Source organism: Aplysia californica, unplaced genomic scaffold, assembly GCF_000002075.1.
Source record: "Aplysia californica isolate F4 #8 unplaced genomic scaffold, AplCal3.0 scaffold00788, whole genome shotgun sequence".
Lineage (NCBI taxonomy): Eukaryota > Metazoa > Mollusca > Gastropoda > Aplysiida > Aplysiidae > Aplysia > Aplysia californica.
In genome coordinates, this window is record NW_004798058.1 from 63,282 (window position 1) to 73,000 (window position 9,719).

The following is a 9,719-nucleotide window of genomic DNA, read 5'->3' on the forward strand; positions in this document are numbered from 1 at the left end:
AACACAAATAAGTCACAGAAATATAGAAGTGCCGAACATTACAGGGGTTACTAAAGAGTCACGCACAGGAACAAGATGGAGAAGAGATAAGGACGGTAGACAGGAAAGATGGAGCCATCCACACCAGAGCACCGGCCAATCACTTACTCGCTACCTACCACTCGCTACATTATTTGGAGTCTTTAAAATTGCATTCGAAAAGGTTTAGCCATATTTTTTTGTGAAATTCAATTCTTTGCGTCAAATTTCCCAAAACGACGTAGGCCTTACTCAGCAGGTTGAACGTTGTACTTCTAGGGTATCATACTATCTGGCCTTTGCGCAAACCTTTAACATAATATATATATATTTTTTTTATAGTAGAGGGTTTTACGGCGCTCGCAAATGCATAAGGTCATATGAGCGCCAAGGGGTGGGTATCAACAGAAACGTCTTTACAGCGAATCAGACTTAGACTGCTCACCTCTCTACTCTTGCTTCAACAGCACAAGGTCTGCTTCGACTATCAAGGCACTCCGGAAATAGCCGGTCACAAGAGCGAGACAAACATACAAATGAAGTAGAGGAAAATGACAATAGTAAGGATCAGAAAAGAAAAAGCAGCAGTTCCCTGTTGTAGATCAGGCACAGTTATGAGCGTGACAAGAGTCAGCCCATTTACAATTCTACTACGCTTGAACGAGAAATGTCCCCCCTTTGGGAATGGCCTGAAGACACTACAGTCAGTGGCACTGCCACAGGGGTTTTTAACATAATAGAGGCCTTTGGAGACTCTAGAAGTTGAAAAGTGTGTGCCTCTATGAAGGCACAGAACTGAGATATATGGAGCTCATTGGCCCAGTGCGGATGATTATAACCAGCCCAAAGTGGTGATCGTTCGGCCACAAGCGGAAGAACCGGGCATGCATTAAGATTAATATCAGACGCGCCAAGCCCCGGACGGGAACCCCGGGGGAAAAACAAAAATCTGAATTTGATCGATCTAAGTGCAGAAGAACTGGCACAGATTATTCTGATATAAAGAGAAGACGAAACAAGAAACTGCAAAAAAATTTTTTTTATAATCAAAAACAAAACAATAATAAACTAAAAAACAACAACAACGAACCAACAAATTGCCCTCCACCCTTCCAAATAAACGGATAGATCATAGAAATAAACAAATAAATATATAAATAAATAGATAAATAAATAAATAAATGAATAAAAATAAGCAAACACCAAGCCTGAGAAGAAGTGTACAAGACAAGACCACAAATAACAGACTTTATAGACAGTTAAACCTAAATGATAATATGCCTAGAAGTACTGACCATATATCTAAAAATGCAACAGTTTCAATCTCGGATCAAATGATACTCAACCAAATCTTATGATGGCAATTTCTTTTTCCATGATTTGCCTACCGTATAAAAGTGATCATTGGCAGTTTTGGGGATTAAAAAAAAAGGGTCCGATAATTCACGCAATGCAAAAGGGATCTTTTTCGTGGTGACACCATGCCGTGTGAGCGAGTAAAATACAGGAGGCAAATAGGTCAGCTCACTTGGCAATTTGTTGTTAGAATTAAAACACACGTATGGACAGCTGGATTGTGTTGACTGGCTGAGTCATTTTTTACAACATTGCTGGAGTCTTTGTTTTGAGAAGATACAAGTATTGGGCCTATATTATGAATGGTCTCTTAACCTTTTTAGCTCAAGAAACCGCTGTAGAAATACTTCCATCGAAAAATACAAACATTTTTGATAAGCTTTGTGTTCTGACAAATTTTAAGTATGGCATATGCTTACTGTCCCAGACAATAATTAATAACTTCTCCAAGTTTGTGGGAAATTTGGCCTATGTTTGATCATCCGGACACGTGAAACTCTATACTCAAAATTTGAACTGGTCAGGCGAGCACCGCTGCATCAGCCTGTCTTGGAGTAACCCAGAAAAGGCCTTTTGCGTTAAAAAAATACGCTGACTTTAACTTTTTAAGTCCAAAAAGAAGTTTCAGGCCCGTTATTGTGGAGAGTAGTAGTTGATTCCATATTTAGATCTAGTGCACCTTCTGAAAGAGTAATTTGGTGATAGTAAAAACAATTCGATGCGACAGGAGGAGGAGGAGGAGTTAGTACAGAAATATCTCTTTATCAGATCTATAGGCCTACCTGCTTCTTTGGGTTAGCGTTTGGTGTAGCAACAAATATCACTTGGTGTTTCATTTTCTTCATCCATCTTTCCGTTTGACAACTTTTTGAAAGTGCAGCTGTTTGTTTGATGTTGTCTTTTTCTTTTCTTTTCAAGAGCAGGCTTAACATTAAGAAACAATATAACTAGCTATAGCCTTGGTACAGTATCGAAACTATAATTGATTATACAGCAGAAAGAACCAAAAACAGTTTGGCGGTCACCAAATACTTTCTTTGACACTGCCGGTTTTTTATGTTTAGTTTTTGTGTACGTTTTGACGAAGTTAAATAGAGTCGGATGGTGGAAGATTTAAGGTGAACAGACTGTTGAAAAGGTGAATAGATAAATATGCGAAAAGCAAGCATTGCCGTAACATATATGTTTTCCAAAGGTCAGTCAAAGTATCAAAAGCAAAGGTATCAGGCAACAATCTTTGGTAAATTAGGTGGGCCCTATTATCAGAAATACATGTGTGTTTTGTTTTCAATATATGCTTAATTCAAGTCCAAGTTAAAGTTTACAAGTTTCAAAACAAAAATCTACTCACGTCAAAATGGTTCTGTTGTGCACACGAAGATCACACTCCAATACCAGCTTCTTTTTCCTCTATGCGGATGTCAGTGTCGAACAGGGAAACAATATTATTATAATGTTTTCGGATCTCGTGTGGCACATTTTCTGGATTATCCTTGTCCCTCACCTTACGAGACTTAACTTATAGGAACAATATCTTTACTCTTTCGATGAGACGTTCCTAAAACGTTTCTTCACCGTAAGTTTCTTTTGTTAAGTTTCAGGCACAATTCTTCAAGAGACTATCTCTGCGGTCATCAGTGAGCCGAACTACGAGAGAGCAAAGTCGGATGACCAGGATACTTTATACCCCTCAGAGTACAAAGATAAGCCCCTCGCGATTGCAAAGATGTGACTGCCCTTGCACGCGTCACAGCCCCACTGGCCTGCGTGTCACGTACAATGCCAAGCCAGCCCCGTTCAGCAGCGGTTCCGTGAGGCGCACACTTCATCTGCCACATTATTTCCATCTCCACCAAGCCCCTTCTTTGTAGTAGTCACAATTACAATTTTTTTTCAGTGTCACTCCTCAGCCAAGGGCACTGGAGGGCGGAACGTGCTACGTTCACTGACGAGGGAGGGCGGGGGGGGGGGGGGGGGGTTGAGGGTGTGGGCAGGCCTCTACCTATTACTCTTCTGAGAATTCTAAGGGGCGTGTCAAATCGGCTTAAATCACTTGATCGGATGAACTGGGAGCGGAGGAAACATAGACAACCTTACTACAGTCACTAGAAAACAATAGCGGGAAAACATTTGTTAAGTCTCGATAATTTCTATTTTATAAGAATTTGTAAATTGTTTTTCTTTCAGCAGTGATCACGTTGTAGACAAAAAGTGAAGTGATAGCACGAAAACTACACAAAAAGAAAGAAAAACTAGCAAACAACTCCCCCCCCCCCCCCCCCACGCTTTTCGACATATCCATTTTTTTCTCTGTCCCCAGTGAAGATATTAATGACGACCTCATATATTACTTTTTGGAATAAAAAAAAAAGAAGAAACAAACAAATCATGATCTGACCATTTCATGTAATTGTATGTGACTGACTGACCACAGGTAGCAGACATGTTGACGATGGCTATATAATATAAATATAACGGTCATCAGGATAGCCTACTTGCCTGGGAAAACATATCGTTGATCGTTGAGCGAAAGACGTAGATATTCTTTTTGTCTTATTAGGAAAATGAATAGGTCTACACACTTATCTTGTTAAACGGTTTTACAACAAGACGAGAAGTACATGTAATACTCAAAACACGATTATATAAGTTTGATCGCTTTAAACAGAAAATAATGTATAGCCACGTATCATGATGAAGCCAAGTTGATAACCGTCGACTAAATTGAATGAGCCGTGGAGAAGGGAGGCAAGGGGTGTGTGTGTGTGTGTGTGTGTGTGTGTGTGTGTGTGTGTGTGTGTGTGTGTTTATGTTGGGGAGGGGGGGAGGGGGGTTGTACTTTGCGGAATGTTTTTGTTAAAGCAACTTTCGTTTTTCTTTTAGCATTGGTCACGTCAAGGGAAAAAAGTGAAATATTCACAAGAAAATTATTGACACAAACAAACACACAAACAAACAAACAATCCCCCTCCCCCATTCACACACCTTTTGGCTTGTTTGAACAGTTGAACAATTTCCCTTAATATTTTTAATGTTTTTCTTTTTTTTTGGGGGGGGGGGGGGAAGAAATATTAGCGGCAACTTTCATTTCATCACCTTTGTCTCACCGTCTGTTGCCATGTTGAATTATTATAGTGTGTCGTGCAAACTCTGGAAAAAGTAATTTTTGAATTTTTAACCACTTTCACATGGTTCAATATCAATCTCACAGAAGCGCTATAATATAGAAACCTCTCAAATTAAATGGGCAGAAGTCGAGACGTGCTGATAACAGACGTCTCGGCAGAAGTGCATCAGAGGCAAACTATCAGGTGGTTCGGACATCTGACACGTATGACACCTCACTAGCTTGCCAGTGAAGCGTACTACAGAAAAATATCAGGCTGCAAGGCAAGAGGAAAACCAAGAAAGACCAGGATCGAGGGTGTGAAGGATACCATGAAAACATACAACATTCCACCCCGCCATGTCTTCAAACTTGCTGGAATTGGCGCTCATAAGACCTTATGCAGTTGTGAGCGCCGTAAAATCTCTACTAAAACTAAACTTGCTGGAAACGAAAAGCTCATTCTCCCATGGACGCCCTAAAAGTACGAGAGGACAGATAAAGTAAAGAAAGTAAGCAAGTAGAACTGCGGAGTAAGACATTTTGTCCATGTCATAGAAAAACAATAGCATAATCAGGCTTTGCCTTAGACACCATGTAACAAGCTCTCTATGAATGATGTAGAACTTTGTACGGCAAATGTACACATTGGTGTAGTGCTGTGACAAAATTCTTTGACAAAAAGATAATTGTTAGTATCAAGGTCACCTTGCCCAATCACAGAGATAATATTATTTCTGTGAAAATTGGGAAACGATGTAGGTTTAACACCCTTATCAATACTATAAAGGGTTATTTAAGAGGTTAACGTCAATCTCTGAAAGGACCGAGCCAAAAGGGGAAATTCGTGTAAAGTGCATTTTCTAAGGAGACAACGTCGGACCAAGCTGAGGCATTTATTCTTGACATTGACGAACAAACTCAGGGAAGGTGGTGGATATTCAAACTATATCCTACATGCTCTTTAGTTTTGACCATTCTACAGAATCTCATATACGCTGGAAAATTTAAACAACCCTGTGGCATGTCTCTGGGTCGATTCTTTGACTTGCGGTTCAACACTGAGTTTCAACTTTTCATTGTTTGTGGGTAAAGAAAGTAAGTGCGTGTATTATTTTTGTTAACTCAGCCTTTTAACACAGAATCTCATATACGCTGGAAAATTTAAACAACCCTGTGGCATGTTTCTGGGTCGATTCTTTGACCTGCGGTTCAACACTGAGTTTCAACTTTTCATTATTTGTGGGTAAAGAAAGTAAGTGCGTGTGTTATTTTTGTTAACTCAGCCTTTTAACACTTGCATGTGTACACACATGATTCCACGTGTCCGCGCGCCGCGCGCGCGTGCACGTGTGTGTGTGTGTGTGTATGTGTGTGTGTGTGTGTGTGTGCGTGCGTGCGTGCGTGCGTGCGTGCGTGCGTGCGTGCGTGCGTGCGTGCGTGCGTGCGTGCGTGCGTGTGTGTGTGTGTGTGTGTGTGTGTGGAGGGAGGGAGGAGATTTGTATGCACGCACAGTACTGTAGTTCGATACTAATTTGTTTTTGTGGATGATACAAATATACAGATAATAAGTAGAGGGCGATTGAGGTTCTTAATAGAGAAGAATCGGCCATCATTTCCCATGGGTTAAAAATAAAATCAGAATAAAAAGCACAAAGCCTTGGATTTTATGCGTGAACATGCATGAAATAAAAGGCGCGTGACGTCGAGTAGCAGCGTGTAATCTGTGTTACTTTGATAGACTACTTGAACTCAGCAGTCTTGCGCCGTGTGTGGCATGGCATTAAGTGCTTTAATACCCCCCCCCCCCCCTTTCCAAAAAAACAACAACAACAACACAACAACAACAAAAACAAAAAGCAAAAAACAAAAAACAAAAAACAACAACCCTCCAACCCCCCCCAAACAACAACAACAACAACAGCAACAACAACAAAAAAACAACGATAACAAAGCAAAACATTTGTTAAAATCCATGTATGTAGTAATAAAGCAGAACAAAACAAAAATCAGATCCCACTGCTGTTCTACTTCTGTTCCCAAAAACTGAAGACCACACACAGTCAAAACGTTTTTAGTGCAAATGAACCTCTGCCTCTTTTTAAAATATGGACTAGGATCGAGCCTCCCTGGCATAGACATAATTATGATAATTGTAAAGATAGACGGAGGATTCCGAAGAATGGGAATACCACGTGAACGTGTTGACCTCGGAATGTTAAACCTGCAACACACGGTTTACCTCAGTTTCTATTATTAGGTCTTAAAGGGCGTGGTGGGATGTATTAACAGACCAAGTTCCATTAAGATTACTGACCCACCTAAGACATAACCGCACCGGTAAATACATGGGAGCTGTCACTTCAGCTGTCAGAGAGAGAGAGAGAGAGAGAGAGAGAGAGAGAGAGAGAGAGAGAGAGAGAGCCGAGTAGGTATCGGCGCCACGTGCTCACATAATGGCTTTATCTTTTTTAATTGACCTTGAGGCCTGGTTCGAAGCCGTTGTGGTCTTGCATTAGCCTTACAGAAAAAGGTTTTCCAGAAGAGTTACGCAAGGTCAACCAAGGAAGACATCAAGTTAGTCCTGCGATAAGTTTGACTTAAATGTCATTTATTCTACTTTACGGAGCTCAAAATACACCTCACATTGGCAAATGATAAGACAACTTGCTTTGGTTGGTATAAATTGAAAAACCTCTTCAAATGTCTTGGTTTCCTTTTCAGAAAAAAAACCAAACTGTCCTCATTGCAGCTATGATCAGCATAATTGTGAGGTCTATCTAGTTTGTGTAGCCCACAAAAATGTTTTTAATTTTTAAAAAAGTTACACCAGTCGTTGCTTCGAACTAATTATACACTTTCAGCATAATATTGTAGCAGTTAGTATCAAAATCAACAACGCAGTCGCCAAAGCTTGCAGAGTTGCAAATTATAATAGTTGGCTGTTACAGGGATGATCTTTTCGTAAGCCGCTTGACCAAGAAATAATACCCTGGGTTGTGGCGAGTACGGTACGTGTTAGATGGTGTGAGGGTCACGTCACGTGAAGGTGGTGGAGCATTGTCACGCCATGACCTTCACGTTTTGGTCAGCGGTAACATTTTAGCACTAAGTTAAGTTAAGAGTTTGAGGTTGACACCCTCTCCAACACGCTCGCCGGCTGTTCTCAAGGCTGGATAGTTGGTTGTACATCTACCTTCCACCGAATGGATTTGAGATACGGTACGTAATAGATGGCATTTGTATAGAACGCAAATTCCCGCTCATTGCGCTTAACAATCTATATTATTACACCTGCAGACCTGGCAGTGACTGACGGCATTCTTTTCTTCTTTTCTCTTTTAGATTTTTTTGGAAAGCGATTTACGGCGCTCGCAACTGCATAAGGTCATATGAGCGCGTGGGACACATTAAACACTTTCAGTTGGTAGGAAATTTAGAATTTTGCTCGGGTGGCGGCCGAGGCCTACTCTGATCAAATTTGGACCACCAAAAGAATTTAACGTTCACAACTTGCTCCGGGACCTCCGAGATTTTTCGCCCTTGTCCAAGAACGCTAGGTGTAGATCTTTCCTACCCTATGATCAGGGGTGTGGCTGAAAGACAGTAGTAAGAAGGAGCCAAGGAGCGGAAGAAGAAATGCCACGAAAAGGGTCAGAAGCCCAGAGGAGGGAAGCAAAGGAGGTGAGGAGGGTGGGGGGGGGGAGAAATTGGGGGTGGAACCATACGACAAAACATTGCCGGAGAGCTGGAAAAGAGGGGAAAGGAGACAAAAAATGTTCCTGTCGCTATCCGGGTTCGAACCCGAGAGCTATTGAATGAGTGGCAAACACCTTAACCTCTATTTCACAAGAGCCCCTTGACAGCATTCTGAAATAATCTCAACTTCCACGGAAGCATATAGAGCAAGCTGCCTTTTTATAGGCGCTAAAACGCTAATATACTGACAAGATCTTTTAATTTTAAGATACTAGACACTCTTCAGACAAGCCTGGTTCAGAAAACAAGATTTCTGATTAACCTTTTCAAAATGGAATGTTTAAAAACTCGAAATTTTCTAGACGAGAAGTAGTTCCTCGAACTGGTTTTAGCCATGTAGTACTGTATTACTAGAATCTAGTACAGTCCAACTTGCTTTAACGTACACTTGTCCAAGAAAATCACCTGTACAAATAACCACTTCCCACCTCCCACCTCCCACCTCCCACCTCCCCCTTGAGTCTTTGTTATGTTATAATGACTCTGTCAAATGCGCCCACTTGTCTAAGACACCCATTTTTCTCCTTGACATTGAGTGGCCGTCTTGGATACTTTAAACTTTCAACTGTAATTTACTTCTACCGATTGTAGTACTGTACAGAGTACAGCTCAAAAAGGAACAAGAGTGCCTCGGCCAGTCTAATCTATACTTTTTAACAATTAAAATCTTTATTGTTGACTAGGTTGCTAAACAACCTAGCCAAGCTACACGTCGGATAACATTTTTGTTTCTGGCGTGCGAACAAGTCTTGGTGTTTTCTGTTCGTTTTGTCATTTAAGTGTGCGTGTTATGACCCCGCTTAACGTTTGACTGACTTTATACTTCCGCCGTCATTTAAAAAAGTAGCCTACAGTGTATGCAGTTTGGCAGTTTTTACAATGTTATAGGAGAGCCAAAAAATAAACTGAATGTTGTTACCAAGAAAACAACTTAATGTAAAGATGATAAGGAAGTTGCAATCCAAGTTGTTTGATTTGGAATGTTTGCAAAGAATTTGTTTTCTTGGTAACAACATTCAGTTGTTGTTGTATTTTTCGTTTATTCATTTTTTTTCTTCTGCAAAATTGTAAAAGTTGCATTTCAAAATGAAGGCAGACCTATGGACAACTTGACAAAATGTGATAATCCTACCCAGCACCTCTTTGCCCAATCCTAACTTTTTTCAAAATATATCCAAACCCTCACATTTTGGAATAATTATGTATTAGAAATGCTTACATAGATCTAGAATGAGATTTAGAAAAAAAAATCGTGCAACTCGTAATGGGCTACCTGTAGGAAAAACTTATGGGGTCGACAACGAGCCAGGATGTTGAAAGAAAACTTGTACCGGTACTAGTTATGAATATTTTAAGTTGGGTGTAACCTACTCTCCCTCCTGAAAGATTCGGGACGTTTCCAAATCGACCCGCATTTGACTATCGACCAAAACAAAACAAAGCAACACAAATGAAACCCCAAAACAACCCCCCCCAACCC

General features: G+C 40.6%; 1 protein-coding gene across 2 annotated transcripts in view; it reads right to left on the reverse strand.

Annotated features, from left to right (window-relative positions):
* The window catches only part of LOC101856383, a 25,810-nt gene that overhangs the window by 5,181 nt on the left and 10,910 nt on the right, over positions 1–9,719 (reverse strand). The window contains exon 1 of one of the 2 annotated variants that reach the window (XM_005109543.2): positions 2,726–3,016. The exons of the other annotated variant lie outside the window; for it this stretch is intronic. The gene's annotated coding sequence lies outside the window, so the exon portion shown is untranslated. Of the gene's footprint in view, positions 1–2,725; positions 3,017–9,719 lie in introns of those variants that run through there. 2 annotated transcript variants of the gene reach the window in all.